This window comes from Danio rerio, chromosome 4 (assembly GCF_049306965.1).
Source record: "Danio rerio strain Tuebingen ecotype United States chromosome 4, GRCz12tu, whole genome shotgun sequence".
Lineage (NCBI taxonomy): Eukaryota > Metazoa > Chordata > Actinopteri > Cypriniformes > Danionidae > Danio > Danio rerio.
The window spans coordinates 26,833,963-26,850,806 of NC_133179.1; the positions used below are offsets into that span (position 1 = coordinate 26,833,963).

The window sequence follows — 16,844 nt, forward strand, 5'->3', positions numbered from 1 at the left end:
CAGACGCTATCCTTTTAAGCTGAAGATCCTTTCAAACAGCTAAGGGACAGTCATTATGGCGACGGAGTATGGCACTTCCGTTCCCCTCCTCGGGGAACGAAGGGTTACTTCTGTAACCTCGAACGTTCCCCTTTGGTTGGGGAACTTCAGTGCCATGAATGGGAGAAGTATGGAAAGCGCCATAATGACTGCACCTTACCAACACCCCCGATGAGGAGATAGTCAAGCAAGCGTGACGCACCCACATCATGGGGGGCGCGGTCCTCCAACGTGTCCCTGGCCCTAATTTATCCTACTTCAACAGAAGTTTTACGGATTTAGATATATTTTTTGGGAAGTCGTGAGCATCTAGATAATTCTAGGAAATACGACAGTACGTTGGGAAGCGTGCAATCCCGATAGGGAGGACGCTGCGGAGGCCATCCGTTACCCAAGGGGGGGATAGATGGCAGAATTTACATATGGACTAGCCCTAAAAAGGGGGAGTACTCATAGCAAAAGCGTGGTTAGCGGAGAGGGAAGACACGGGTCCGCCCAGGGGGGGTACTTAACCGTGGCGGAATGAGCATATGGGATCGCCTAGTGGGGATCACGCATAGCAGGCACCTATACCCAAAACGCGGGCTGACCAGCGGGCAGACCTACAACGTAGTGGGCCAGCAAGTGACTCCTCCGCTGAGTCAGTGCTGGGGGCCACGGAGGAATCTGCAGGGCTCACCTGACGGGGAACTTTACTGACAGATAAAAAGGCGCACGTACCTCCGTGTTCGGGAGAATGGCGCAGCAAGCGTGTTCCAACACCCTACCGAGTTGTCTCCTCAATCACCAAAGGGTTACCTAATACCCTTGAGGAAACCGGCTCCACTCGCAGATTGTAAAACCTTGCAAATGTTTTGGGTGTCGCCCAGCCCGCAGCTCTACAGATGTCTGTTAGAGAGGCGCCACGTGCACGCGCCCAAGAGGATGCAACGCTCCGCGTGGAGTGTGCACGTACTCCCGGGGGACACGGCTGACCTCGACTTGAATAAGCGAGTGAAATGGCATCCACAATCCAGTGGGATAATCTTTGTTTCGATACGGCACTTCCCTGCTGCCGACCGCCATAACAGACAAAGAGCTGCTCAGATGGTCTAAAATTCTGAGTACGGTCCACATAAATGCGCAGAGCGCGAACTGGACAAAGTAAAGAAAGGGCTGGGTCTGCCTCCTCCGGGGGCAGCGCTTGCAGGTTCACTACCTGATCTCTAAAGGGGGTGGTAGGAACCTTGGGCACATAACCGGGGCGGGGTCTCAGGATGACGTGAGAGTAATCCGGCCCGAATTCCAGGCACGAGTCACTGACCGAAAATGCCTCCAGGTCCCCGACCCTCTTGATGGAGGCCAACGCAACCAGCAGAGCTGTCTTCAGGGACAGAAATCTTAGAGATACTGATTCGAGTGGCTCAAAGGGATCGGATCGCAGACTCGTGAGAACGAGGGCGAGATCCCAAGAGGGCATGAGAGGGGGGCGATATGGATTAATTCGCCTAGCACCCCTAAGGAACTGGATGACCAGGTTATGCTTTCCCACGGTGCCGCCAGCTACCGCGCTATGATAAGCGGAGATGGCGGCCACGTAAACCTTGAGAGTGGAGGGCGACAGCCTGCTGTCCTCCCCAGCCTGGTGCCAGATGGTGCCCTGTCCCTGAGAGAGTAGGTCCTCTCTCAAAGGGATCCGCCAGGGGAGGGCCGTCGCGAGGAGTGAGAGCTCTGATATCCAGGTCCGGTTGGGCCAAAGGGGCGCAACTAGCAGAACCTGTTCCTCGTCCTCCCTGATCTTGCACAGAAAATGCGCGAGCAGGCTCACTGGGGGAAACGCATACTTGCGCATGCCCCGAGGCCAGCTGTGGGCCAGTGCATCCGTGCCGAGAGAGCCCTCGGTCAAGGAAAAAAACAACTGGCAGTGAGCGTTCTCGGGGGAAGCAAACAGATCGATCTGGGCCTCCCCGAATCGCGCCCATATCAGCTGAACAGACTCGGGGTGGAGTCTCCATTCTCCAGGGCGTAACAGCTGTTGTGAGAGCGCATCGGCTGCACGATTGAGCCTGCCTAGGACGTGAATGGCGCGCAGCGATTCAGCCGCGGGTGACTCCAGAGGAGCAGACGGCGGGCGAGCTGAGACATGCGGCGAGAGCGCATACCCCCCATGCGGTTGATATACGCCGCCGCCGCCATACTGTCCGTCCTGACCAGCACGTGTTGCCGCTCCAGCACCGGTAAAAAGCGGTGGAGAGCGAGGAACACTGCCAACAGCTCTAGGCGATTGATATGCCAATGCAGCTGGGCACCCTTCCAGAGGCCCGCAGCCGCATGCCCGCGACACACGGCCCCCCAACCCGTGTTGGAAGCGTCTGTTGAAACAACAACATGGCTGGACCCCTGTCCTAGAGGCACACCGGCCTGTAGGAACGAGGGGTCGTTCCAAGGGCTGAGGGCGCCAATGCAGCTGAGTGCTGAAGTGGTCTCATATGGAGCAACCCGAGCGGCGTGACGGCGGCTGCGGATGCCATATGCCCCAGGAGCCTCTGAAAGAACTTCAGTGGGACCACTAGTTTGCTGTCGAGCTCCCTCAGACAGTTCAGCAACAGGCGAGCGCGTTCCTCGGAGAGGTGCGCTACCATGATGATCGAGTCCAGCTCTATCCCGAGAAAAGAAATCCTCTGCACGGGGGCGAGTTTGCTCTTTTCTCGGTTGACCTGAAGCCCCAGTAGGCGGAGATGCCGAAGCACCTTGTCCCTGTGCATAATCAATTGCTCCCGCGAGTGGGCTAAATCAGCCAGTCGTCGAGATAATTGAGTATGCGAATGCCCGCGAGCTGAAGGGGCGCTAGGGCACCCTCCGCGAGTTTGGTGAAGACCCGCGGAGACAGAGAGAACCCGAAGGGGAGGACCTTGTACTGCCACGCTCGACCCTCGAACACAAACCGCAGAAATTGGCGGTGGCGTGGAAGAATGGAGACATGGAAATACGCGTCCTTCAGGTCTATGGCTGCAAACCAATCCTGAGGACGAACGCATTGGAGAATGCGCCTCTGCGTGAGCATTCTGAACGGCAGCCTGTGCAGACAGCGGCTCAAAACGCGCAGATCTAGGATTGGCCGTGACCCACCGCTCTTTTTGGGTACGATGAAGTATGGGCTGTAAAACCCACTCTCCATCTCGGCTGGAGGAACCGGCTCGATTGCACACTTCGCCAGGAGGGCAGCAATCTCCTCTCGCAAGACAGGGGCGGACAGGGGGTTGACCCTGGAGAAATACACGCCCGTAAACTTGGGGGGCCGTTTCGCGAACTGAATCGCGTAACTGAGTCTGATTGTGCATATGAGCCACCGCGAGGGGCTGGCCCGCGCTAACCAGGCAGGCAGAGCCCTCGCTAATGGAGTCATCGCTACAATCGCTGACGTACCAGCGGTTGGGCAGCGCGGAGTGGGTGTGCTGATCCGGGAAGCACGAGGGTCCCGCGGAAGAGCTGGAGGTGAGATATTTGCTCGCACTCCGAACCCGGGGAGGCTCGAGGGGTGGGAGAAAGGAGACCGTCCTCCCAGCGCTCGTGAGCCACTGGCGAAACGCACCGAATCTGCAAGCTAGAAAGCATAGCGTCCCAGACTGGCAGATTTCGGGCTGTCACATCCGGGGAAGTGGAAAAGTGCTCTCTCATGATATTTTCATGGCAGTAAAAAGTGCCGTTGGAAATGGGGCCCCGCCCTCCAGCGGGGAAAGAGCAAGTTCCCTCTTCTCCAGATGGCCTGTCCCAGGGGCGCTTCGCGGTCCGTTGCCGGACTTAACGGCGTTTTGGGCAGGGGGGCTGCCTGCTTCCGAGGTGCCCGACGCGCTCGCTTCGCTGGAGGCGTGTGCGGGGGCGGAGCAGCTCTCGTAGGCGGGCGCCTTCGGCGAGGAGCAGGTATGAATGGCACGGCGGGCGGAGCGGGCTACGGACCGCCGATAAGACATCACCCACCAACTGCTCTCTCACCGCCTTGAATTCCTGGGTGAATTCACAGACAGTGTCGCCGAACCTGGCTGGGGATATGGGGAAGTCAAGAAAGCGGACTTTGTCGACTTTGCGCATATCAGCCAGGGGTGGCGCTCCTGGACCACTAATGTGGACATCGTCCTCCCCAACGCACACGCAGCGGACTCAGTAATCCGAAGAGCTAAGTCGGCGGCGGTGCGAAGCTCGTAAGTCTGGGTTGGACCCACCCTCGTGCAGCTCGGCCAGCGCCTGCGCTTGGTAGCGCTGGTAGGTGGCTATCGCATGCAAGGCGGAAGCAGCCTGGCCCGCAGCTATGTAAGCTCTAGCTCCGAGGGAGGTAGATAACTTACAGGCTTTGGATGGGAGACAAGGCGGACCCCGCCAAGAAGAGGCGCCGCACGGATTTACCGCCATCGCGCACTCAACCTGAGGAATCGCCACATAGCCCCTGGCTGTTCCACCGTCAAGAGTGGTTAGGGTGGAGGGACACGCAGCACGAGCAGAAAAAAGTGCTTTTACAAGACCGCGTGAGCCTACTGTGCACCTCCGGGAAGAAGGGAACGCCCCTCTAGTCGGTCCGGCCGCGGAGCTGGGGGATAAACCATCTCCAACCCACGGCCGAAGCAGCCCGGGAAAGCACGGCTAACATGTCCGTTTCAGGATCCGTAGTGACATCGCTCACCAGCCCGAAGGGGGCGAGCGGGTCTGGATCATCATCGGACAATGAAAGCCCACCCTCCGATGCCGCGGAGGACATCTGATCTCCGGTGTCAGCGAGTGTGAGAGCTACCATCTGGTTAGACGGATCACTCCCACTACCCGAAGCTTGGATGGAGCGCCGTGAGGAGCGAGAGGTCCGCGAGCCCGTGGGCGGCGGATTATCTCCCGCTGAAACCCTCAGATCTGCCCGAGCGCCCGCTGTTTTTTTAGAACAGGAGGCAACTGGGGTGGCTCGCTCTCTTGCGAAAGTTGGCCGCGATCTTAGCTGTGCAACGGTCATGGCATCGCAATGACGACATGTACCGCCCGCGAGCACCGCATTAACATGCTGGACCCCCAAACATGCAATGCAGTGATCGTGTCCATCATCCGGAGCCAGGAAACCCCCGCATCCAGAAACGCACAGTCGGAGCGCCATCCTGAAAAGGACGTGCTGCACGACTGTGTTGCTCTTTTAGGAAAGCTGCAACAATACGCACCGCTCTGGAGGACCGGCCCAAAGAACCGCAGGCAAGGGAGAAACCCAGCTCGACTGTCTGCCACCGCGAAGACTCACTCTGGACCGGGAGACACACTCGTTCGCTCTGAAGTGCTTGAACAGCAAGAGGAACCCTCATCGACTCACTCAGAAAGGATCTGAAGCGAAAAGGATAGCGTCTGCTGGCTTCAGGTGCGCTTATATGCTGGGCTAATTGCCTATGCCGCACACCTGCGCAAGCTTACGCTGCCAATTAATTTCATTCATTGGCCTGTTCAATACTCTCCAGACAAGCGGCTTCTGATCCGAATCCTCCCATTCATGGCACTGAAGTTCCCCAACCGAAGGGGAACCCAATCTTTTGATTTGCAAAATGGACAACCTGTACCATTAACCACACAAACTCAAGGCTATAAAAGTCGAAGACAAAGGCAGTACTAGTAAAATCTACTAATTTGGGTCAACCAATCCAAGTAAAACTATTAATAGGCTTAGTATCTGGTGGCTTATACAGATATTATCATCCTATGATGGAAGAAGGAGTAAAAAGAGAAAATTGGAAACTGGTATAAAGAATTACAAAATTCTATATGGGTAGAAAACAGTACAGGATGTACAACGCATGAGACAAGTGTGTGATGAGCCAATGAGCGCTCAGGGAGCGGTTTTAATTTACAAAAAGGACTTTCATGAACTGAACACAGCTCACTTCACAGACGGTAAAATACATTAATTTAGAAACCGGTCAGCAGTTCTGAAATCATTAAGCTCGGCGGCGAACAAAAAGGTTCAAACGTTAGGTAGCTAATCTAAGTTTCAAACCATGGGAGAATATAGTCTAGAAATATGAGAAACAGGCGGTACCTAGCCTCACTCTAGTTACAATAGTTAAACCTTTAACAGATAGAGTTGGAGGTTTGCCAAACTATCCCAGAAGCACTGAGGGAAGTCGCTGTTCCGAGAGGCGCAATGATATTTAAATAATTTGCACGACGTGCGTTTTTGCAAAAACGATTTTAAATATAGTGAACTGCAGTTTAATAGTTGCACTTACAGTAGTCATCTGTGTGCTAGTGAATGGCTGAAAGACGTGCATCCTTCCAGCTGCTCACACTTTTGGTCACTCTGGTGCGCACAATAGAATCACAATGAAATGAAAAAATTTGCTTCACATAAAACATTTAAAATGACCGACCGCATTCTCCACCATAATCCGTAGCAAAATTAGCTCAGTTTATGAATCCTAATGATCAATAATAATGACTTATTATTAGGGATGTAACGGTATTGTAAATACTGTCATACCGCAATAATAATTTTTTCGATATTACCGTAGTCGCATGACTCGGTAAAACTATAGGTCTTCTGAGAAAATTTGCTCAGGCGAATGAAGCGAACGGGAGGTACCGGAAACTACAATTCCCATCAGCCCAGGCTTGGCCATAATCCCTTGCGGTCTGTTGTCGCTACAGATCCAGTAATGCGGAAATGGAGTGTGCTGCTAGAAGCGGGGATCAAAAAGAGCTGGAAAACCCTAAAGCGGGTGTTGTCGCCGCGCGCGTACTGAATAGTGGTGTTGTCGCGCGAGTTCTTATCAGCTGTGTTGTCGCGCGCGTACTGAATAGCGGTGTTGTCGTGCGAGTTCTTATCAGCTGTGTTGTCGCGCGCGTACTGTAAAGCGGGGACGGAGGGTATGTCGCGTCGCGGGGGCCCTTTTGATCATTTTGGAAGGGAACTTTCTATCCAAGACTAAAAAGGGCATGTGCACTGCACAGGTTGAGCACTGTGTGTGCACGTGCCTGCAAGTTGGGGAATACGACTAATAATCAGTCATGGGGACTGCAGAAATAGGGGTATGTTCAAGAAGGAGGGAGGTCAGAGACCGTGTTCATCCCTGTGGCCGGGACGGAGGACCTGGCTGAGGCGAAGGATGAGGCTGGAGAAGATTGCCTTCTGGGAGTTGGAGAAGGTGAGCCCCTTCGTGATCGAACAGCCGTGTAATAAAGTGTGCGTCTCCCTTAGGGGCGGTCGTTGCACTAGCTGTGATGCTTAATATTAATAATAAAGGTGTGCGTAATAAGTTGTGCGATTCCAGTTGGAGCGACGCTGTACAAGCATTATCGAGATAGTATGCAAAGGGTGTTTGAAGAAAGTGCCTTGTAAATTGTCAATGACGAATGTGTTGTGAGATGTTTTGTGATGGGCTCTAGTGGGTGTCAACTTTATCTAAGAGGGTTTTTTTGATAAGGATTTGTTGGGCTCTTCTAATGTGAGAGCAGTCAGATCAAATGTAGCACTTAAAGGCCTGTGAGGACCAGCGTCCGAGTGTTTGGATCTGCTGCTCTGATAGACCCTTTTGTGCTGCGGTGGTAGCTGGGCCTATTCTGAAAGAATGGCTGGAGAAATTGTCTGCTGGGAAGCCGAACTTAATGAGGACGCATTTAAGATGCTTTTGAAACCAAAAACGAGTGACTGGACTATTGCTATCGTCTGTGAATAGAGGGTCTGCTAAGGAAGAGGCTTGTGATTTCAGGATTTGTGAAAGTGCTAGCAGTGTTTGGTATGGACAAATAGGTTATTGAAGGTTGAAAATGTAGATGTAATGGCCTCTTTTAGCTTGATCAGTTTTGCTTTGCTTAATGAAAAAGGAAATGTTTTCGTTGTCTAATGTTACCAGATCGGATACGGTGGGATGAATGTTTGGGTTGAACCCAGATGTAATGGTAAGTTCTGAACACCTTAAAAATCAGAAGAAAGCTAAAATGAACATAGCATCGAGTGTACGTGCTGTGTGGATTGGTTCGTATCCTTTGCGAAGAGTGGATATGCATTTAGTCAGTGTTTTCAGTGTTATGGGTTGTCGTGTGTCTTGACGTGTGGGGTGGGTTCTTTGTATGCCTTTCAATAAAAGAGCAGTTTAAGAATTAGCTAAGTGAGGTGTGGGGAAACCGTAAATTAGTTTGTGGAAAAATTTAATTCCACTCAAATAGCCTTTGATGGAATTGATCTGGAGTTTTTTGATAATGGTGAGGCAGGATATGTAAGATGTAGGGTTGGGCATCTAAGCTATAATGCCGATCCGATACGCATCTCGATACAAAGAATACGATCCGATATATTAGCGATACACTTGTGACATATTGCGATGCAACACGATACGATTCACAACCATATCACGATACAATGAGATAATTCAGCACTAACTTATTAGATCAAGTTTATGAGATGATGTAAGAAAGGATGCTGTGCCATTTAATGAGTTTGATTATTTATTAACAAAGCAAAAACCAAGACTTTTTTTACAAACTGGCTTTTCTCTCAGAGCCAGAGTGTCCGTTTACAGTAGAGGGCCATTTTAGAACCTATAGCACATATTATTTAAGGATTTTCAAGATAAACAAAATGTATAAGTGCAATATATATTAAAAATATATATATTTGCAATCTTTCAACATAAAGGTTTACCATTGCACAACAAGAATTGTGATTTAACCTTTCAACTATGAAAACAAGTTTTACAAAGATATATTGTGCCACTGAATATTCAAAACTTAAGGTCGTGAACTAGCAGTGTTATGCTGCTTTGAAACATCACTATCACTGTAAACAACAGGCTAATAAAAATATAAATAAATAAAAATTAACAGGAGGAGGTGTTTAAAACCTTCGTTCTCCGTGACACTAGGCTGAATATCTTTGCAGATGAACAATGCAATAGCATTCGTTATTGCCGTAGAGCGAGCAGAACTGTTGCGCATGGAAAAAACTTGCAATGCTTTTCTCACCACTTTTGGAGCTGGTAGCTACAGTTGAAGCAGAGCAGGAAACAGGGGATGCAGGAACACTGGAAGATGCTTCCACAACAACACCGTGGCGCCGCTTCAAGTGAGATTTCAGATTAGTCGTACTGCCCGTGTATTTTACAGATGCGCGGCACATTTTGCAAATTGCATCTGTCCTAAAAAGTCGTCCATCTTTTTTGCAAAATCCATAATGTTGCCAGAGCTACTTAAGATTTAAAACTCAGTGAGGAATAAAATGTTTGTTTTGCTTCTCGCGCTTTCTGAGGGCGCTCCACTAGCTTCATCCGCACACCTGATACACTGAGTTGTAGTGTAAGTGTACACATCCGCAAGTCCGTTGCTAAGGCATACTTTATGTAGGTTGATTAAATAATGCGCCAAAAACAGGTTGACAACACTTGCTAATAAATAAAAAGTACATTCTATATTAAAAATATAAGCTGTATCTTGGAAAAACCGATGCATCTCGCAAAAACCGATGCATCTCGATTTGCTTCCAAAATTTCATTCATCCTCTGCTGCGCTACCGATGCACTCGCATCGTGCACGCGCATGACCGCGTATCAATACATATCGGTTAATCTTCCCATCCCTAGTAAGATGAGATGGTAAGTAGGGAAAAATCAGGAAACAGAATGTTATAACATGCGTGGAATGTTTTAAAACTTTTCCATGCTGTTAAATATAACTGCAGGGTTCTAGGCACCACCGCCTGAAGGATAAATTTGAGGGAGGCTCCAAGCAGGATTTTTAAAGGATGATCTGTTGGAATATCAACTCTGAATAAGGAGGGACTTGGACTGGAAACTGACCCGCCTCTGGTGCCAAAAGTCTGAATTTCTGGAAAGCAAAACGAGAGAGAGAATCAGCAATTTGGTTTTTGGACCATGGAATGTGCTTTGCAGTTAAAACAAATTGGTCACATGCTGATATCCAAGTAAGGCGTCTAAGTAGGGGGAATTAATGCTATAGAATTTGAACGGCCTTTATTTATGCAGTGAACGGTTGCTTCATTGTCACAGTGAATTATAATACTGGAAGCGGACCATTCTTTTCCCCATAGGGATGCAGCGAAGACTAGTGGATAAAGTTTGAATGTCGCCGATGATTTAAGTGATTGCGGTAGGTCTAACAGCTGGTGCGGCCAGGTGGACGCGAACCAGCGTAGTTGGTAATAACCTCCGAATCCGATTGACGGGGCAGCATCGGTGAATAAATTGATGTCTGCTGGGGAGGATATAAGGTCGCTGTAAAAGAAGGAGAGACCGTTCCATTGTTTGAGGAATAATATCCATAAACGGAGTTCATTTAGACTACTTTCATCAATGGATATTTGATCCTCTAGACTGTGAGCTGAGGACACGAAAACTAACTAAGAGATGAGAAATGAACGATCAGCCTTAGGGAAATTAAGCTACCAGGATCGTTCGATCAATTTTCTCTTTTGGTAGGGATGATTGGAATTTGTTGGAGTCTAATTTAATGCCCAAGAATTCGATGGAAGTGCTTGGACCGGCGTTTTTTTCTTCTGCTATGGGAATCCTGAGTTCGGCGAAAACCTTTTGAACTGTCAAGAGGTGCGTGGCTGGGATAGCGTCGGGTGGTGACATGATTAGAAAATCATCTAATAGATGGATTAAGTGCAGGATCTCGTAGTTATTGGAAAGGATCCAGCATATTGCTTCCGACAGCGTGTTGAAAATTTTTGGGCTACTTCTGCAACCAAAACCTAGGCGGATGGAAAAATAATAATTATTTCGCCAGAGAATGCCGAAAAGGTGCCAGAAATCAGGATGGATGGGCATGATTTTAAAGGTGGATGTTATGTTGACTTTAGCCATCCAAGCGCCGCGACCCACTATTTTGATTAGTGAAATATCTTGGTCGATGTCATGATAATTTAAAGAGAACTTTTCGGGAGGGATGAGACTGTTGATACTAAGAAACGGAGAGTTATGCGGGGAGGAAAGGTCGATTATTAGGCGTTTTTATTGGAGAATTTCCTAGTGGCTACCCCGATAGGACTTACGCGGTAAACACTAAACAGAGGTGCGGAGAAAGGGCCAATCATTAAATTTTCGTCTACTTCTTTTTTGATTAAAAGATCCACGACGCCGGGTTTGGCGAGAGCGGACTGAAGATTTTGACAAATAAGACTACGGAAGGGGAGGCTAATGACGCCTGGATGAAAACCCGAAGAGAGACCCATTAATAGAAATTCAGTGAATTAAGGATCGGGATGTTGTAACAATTCCGATCTTAGTCGAGAAACATTCACAGGAGTCGATAGATAATGCATTTTTATTTACAGATCTTTTGACTGGACATATTGTGCGGGCATGAGCGCCGCCACAGAAATTGCAAACATGCAAGAAACAACATTTCTGTCTCCAGCACCTGCCGCTGTTGAACTCAGTGCAGGGGCTGGCAGAAGCTGTGAAAGAAGGGCGGTGACCAGAAAGAAGGGACGGGATATTTGGGTTTGTTACCAGTTAAGATGTAACTGGTGGATCAGGGCTTGGCTGGTTCGGGGAGGGGAGAAGGGATGGGATTAAAGAATGGGCAAGATTCAGTGGAGTGGGTGGTGGATCGGCAGACCGCACAAGATATATTGCGGACACCTAAAAATACTTTATTATGGAGTTCTGTGTATAAAGCTCCCCAGAATGGGGACTAGTTCCATTAGGAGATGCGAATGGCGCATTTTGCGAAAAAAAAAAGCCGGTGGTAAGTATAAAAATGGAAGCCTCCGTATGAAAGTGCGAGCTCGGCGACTATCGCGAGATAGTCATTGAGTCTGCGCCTCCTGTGGGGATGAACGGAACAAATTACTTCCGTGTAGCATGAGAATGCTACAGTGAATTCTGGGAATGAAAGGATAAGGGACTGAATATTATTTGTGTTTTTTAGGGTTACTGAGAATTGACCGCAATCTATCTGGCGGTCTGCCGATATGGGTGGAATGGGTGAGTGAAGGGAAAAAAGATTGACATCCAAACCTGACCGGATTTGGCTCCTGATGGTGTTGGAGACAGGTGGAGGATCCAGGACGAGGGCGTTGGGTGGAACAGGTAGAGGTGTGGCTGTGGACAAAGAAAAAGATTTAGTGTGAGAAAGTGACTGTAGAAGGTTAGGTGCTGGAGCCGATTGCGGAGGCATGCTCGCGGTACAGCTGGCGCTGGGATCATGGGTGGGAGGCAAAGAGAAGAGAGGAGGGGCTGCCGGCGATAGTGACATCAGCGGAGGCGGCCTCACGCTGGAACTTGCGTCGGTGCCTGGAGGGAAGTAGGAAGCTAGAGCCGGTTGGTGAGGCATGCTGACGCTACTGTTGGCTCTAGGATTGCAGGTGGAAGAAAAAGGGAAGAGTGGAGGGGCTGCCATCGCCAGTGACATCAGCGGAGGTGGCCTCACGCTGGAACTTGCGTCGGGGCCTCAAAGAACTTGGGAAAGAAGAGGAGGAATAAGAGAAGCTGGGGTTTAAGCTGGAAGCGGAGGCGGCCTCAAGCTCGCGCTTCTTGTGGGAACTTGGAAGGGGTGGGCTGGCGGATTATGAGTTTGGGCTTGTGCTTCCTGTAGCGACCCTGCGCTTGAGTTGGACGGAGGAGCAGCGGGCCAAGGATGGACTTCTGGTTCCGCTAGCAGAGGCAAGCTCACGCTGTACTGGCGGCTCGAGGGAGCATGCCTTGAACCGGCGTTGAGTCCGACTTCCGGGAATTGGGGTCCAACGTCATCGGGACCCGGGGCTTGCCCTAGACTTGCTGAAGGCCTGCTGCTGCGTTCGGGTCTGGAGGATGGGCTTGGATCTGGTCGCTGGTATGGATTGTGTCCAACCTGGCTGGTTTTCTTTGGACGGTGGAGTGGTGGATGGAAGTGGTGCTTCGGATTGCAGGGAGTTATACATCGCCAGGAGTTCCGCTTTGGTGGTTCGGCGAGGAACGAAGATGCCTGCGCTGGCCAATGCTTGGCGGAGGTCGGAGACCGTGTTCATCCCCGTGGCCAGGACGGAGGACCTGGCTGAGGCGAAGGATGAGACTGGAGAAGATTGCCTTCTGGGAGATGGAGAAGGTGAGCCCCTTTGTGATTGAACAGCCGTGGTTCGGGCTGAACGGCGGCCTCGAGGTGGAGCCGCGGGCTGAGCTGGTGTGTTCTGCGGGGCTGTGGTGCTCTGAGTGTCTGCGGGAGATCTCAGCAAGGAAGGTGTCGTCCTCTGCAAAGAAGTTAATCTCTGACATGATTCAGCGTCAAAGGTTGGATGCTAAAGTCGGGAGATGCTGCAGGTAAGACAGCTTTGGTATATATAGGGGTTTGTTCAAGAACTGATTTGATAATAGGATGAATGTCAATGACGTATTCAATACTGAAACTTTTGCGCATGCTCCTCCCGAAATTTGTTTACAAAACATCACTACGATAGTTTTTCTCTCGCGCTTGAATCACAGAGCTGACAGATTATAACAGCTTTAACACACCTTTTCAAGGTTGTGTGTCACAAAAACTGTGTCATCTACTCAAAACGCTATTGAACCCCATTTTCTAAACGCAAATTATCAGTTGTAAACGCTGTACATGGAAGTTCAAAACATTATACCTGAAGACGCTGGTCGCTATGGTGCCCTTCAAGCAGCAGACAAGACAAAGGTCTATATTTGTAACGAGTAGGGGTGTGAATATACACTGGTCTCAAGGTTTGGTTCGGTAACGATTATCATGCCATCGATTCGGTTCAATTCGATATCTCAGTGCATTGACGATGCTTTCCATACACAATTAGATTTTTTCTTCACAGCACAAGAATTTTTTAAATTAAAATCTATAAATATATTTATATTTATATATTATTTGTAATACAACTTTGTTCTTTAATACAGCAGAAAGATATTTAAACTGTACCCTTAATTTGACCTGCTTAAAGAAAACACTCTTTCTGAAAGTATCAAACAAAACTCCAACACATGCACAGAATACAGCACGAGCATTTATAGCTGATAAACTAATGAAAATATCATCCCGCTTGCTTTTTGAGCGCATACAGGCAAGGTCTTACATCCCTATGATTGGCTATTGTCTTCACCTGCTCAACAAAAAGGGCTGCGGTCGGCTTTAGAAATGAAAGCGCTGTTCACCGATGGTGGGAAGAACAGCTGCGGTTACAGTCTGTATGCGCACAATACACTGTTATCACAGGTAATCCTTAAAAAACACAGTGGAGATTACATATTCCACAGGCACGCTCGTGTCTTGATCCACAAGTATTGCTTTAACAGCCTAGAGGAGAGAAAAAGTTACCTCACAAACAGGTCAGTGGGTCAAATGTCCAAAGTGAGAGAGAGAGAGAGAGAGAGAGGGGCAGATTCTTACAGCATTTCTCGCTAGTAGTGAAATAGCGGCTCATGTGCTGTGCCGCCTTCATTGTAGTAAGAGCGTAACTCACCCTCGCCTCCTTCATCATAACATTGTACTGCGACTTCGCACATAGGAGATAAATGACGTCAGTAGGTAATAACCGGTTATGATCTCTTACTGAACCGATATGAATAATTTTGACACCCCCTAGTAACGAGTAATGATGCAGCACATAAAAAATCTATCGGAGTAAGTACAGATACAGCCTTTTAGTACTTAAGTACAGTAGTGAAGTAGTTCTACTTTGTTAGTATACATCTCTGCTCAGAATTAACTTATAGTTAATTTAACACAATGAATATAACAATGACTTTGTCTGAGCGGACTCTGTAATTATTTATTTATTTAAAAAGAAAATTATAACTACCTCTTGACAAGTAGATGAATAGTTTAGAAGTTTTAGGAAACTTGTTCAAGTAAAGCTTATAGCAAGGCTCCATCGTTAAATTGACCTTTTCTGTGAGGCAAAACAAAGACAATCCAACGTGGTTATAGCGGACTTATTGACTAGTCTAACATATATAAATTACTAGGCTGACAGGGTCATCAGCTAGGGGCAATGTGCAGGCCAGACGTTGGTCCTTTTAAAAACCACTGTAGGCCAGACATTGTGATGTTGAACTAGGGTGGCTATATAATAGTTGATATCTACATAATGGCCTCAAGGCTTTAGTCACGCGCAAGGTTCTCAATCAAATATTTAGATCACCTTGGTGGTTCTCAGTAGTGTGGTCTCTGAGCTGGTCAAAGTAAAGAAAATAACTGAATTAATTAAAAAAAGAATAGAACAGAGGTTCTATAGAGGGGCTATAGTCCTATTGTGGTTCAGGTTCAGACTAGGCTTTACATGCTTCTTGAGCTTTGATGGTGAGTTAAAAGGCATCCAGATGAAAATCGCAATGATGAGCTATCTGGCTAGACTTCACCCAACGCCCACTGCAGTTACTATCAGGTTACTTGCACACACTGCAACCAGATGCAAACTCTCAAACAGTATGGGACTTTAGCACAATACGTTACACTCAATGAGGTCACCGACCACCTGGCACGATTCAAAATTGGGTTTCGCCTGAAGATTCCGGTGCCACTCTAGGCCTACAGTGTTTCCCCCACCATTGAATTAGGGGGGCTCCCCAGCTCCCCCAACGGCTTTCTCCGTCCCCCTTGAAGTCAAGGTAATTGTATTTTATACATAGCACCAGATCACAACTTCTTTTAAAAAACAAGCTAAATAGCCGTGTGTAATATCTTAGTTACACAACGACATGTGATTCCGGTCTCTACACGTTCGCTCGATCACATATTTCTGCTCTCTGAATCGCCCACAGTGGAGTTCTACACAGCCACTCTCTGCTGTATGGGAATGAGACTGCGCGCCACGTCTGACAGGACCCAAGAAGCACGTGCAATTCCGTTTATTATGCATAGCCTACAGCAGCCAAAACAAAGGCAAATGATGGCCCAATGCCAATTCTATTTTTGTACCCCTACCCCTTCCCCCTGGCCCTTGATACCGAGGGTAAAGGGGAAGGGTTTCAAAACTTACCCCTAAGAATTGGGACAGCACCTGCACTCGTCATCAAATGTCATCGCGATCTCTTGCTTCAAATGAGATTAGATCGATCGCGACTGCTGTAGTTATTCTAGTCGAGTTACTTATTGGTATTTATCTTCAGGAAATCACTGAAGGCATATATTATGTTTTCATAACGGTCTAATGTGACAATAAGATTGTAATACTGCGCAATTAACACAGTGGCCATAATTATCTATGTAATAACACCAAAAACAACATTAACATTATAGCAGACACCGTAAAAAGGCCCATTCCTGGCCATTAGACTTTTCTGACAGGGTATTCGAGTGTCATCGAGTGACAGAATACTGTGGGACTGCTATACAGGAGGTATGATTATGGACTATAGATTGCCAACTTTAGCGGTTTTTATTTTAGCGGGGTTGTTTTAAGCGAGGCCGTAAAACACGTACGCCGTTATGAATGTATTAAACATGTGTTTGTTTGTCGTAAAAATTGTAGATAATGACAAAAAAAAAGACTAATTTGTGGATCTCCTTACTTCCGGGTGTAACTATCTGCCGTTGTGGCTGGTGTATTATAGGAAATTTTCGTACCTCTTGGTTTGGAGTGTGGTCCTGAAAAATCTTTGATCGAAGGGCTAATCACTCCTTCCCCTTAGCCCTACGCCTATAAGCTAAAGAGAACTGGGACACCCCCACCCCTTGACGTGGATGCGCAAAACGAGGGGAAGGGGCAAGGGGAAGGGCTAAGAGGTAGATATGGGATTGGGCCGATGTGTGGGAGCGTAATGCGCTCGGTCGCAGCAGCTAAAATATATACAGATGCGATGGGACCTCTTTTAAGTTTATTAGCGCGACCCGCGCGAGTGATGCAAACTTTGTTGCAAGTG

General features: G+C 48.4%; 1 protein-coding gene across 1 annotated transcript in view; it reads left to right on the plus strand.

Annotated features, from left to right (window-relative positions):
- scyl2 (SCY1 like pseudokinase 2) overlaps positions 1 to 8,825 on the plus strand; it is a 124,064-nt gene extending 115,239 nt beyond the window's left edge. The window contains exon 13 of the transcript XR_012401592.1: positions 8,245 to 8,825. The gene's annotated coding sequence lies outside the window, so the exon portion shown is untranslated. The remainder of the gene's footprint in view (positions 1 to 8,244) is intronic.
- The last annotated feature ends 8,019 nt before the right edge of the window (positions 8,826 to 16,844 follow it).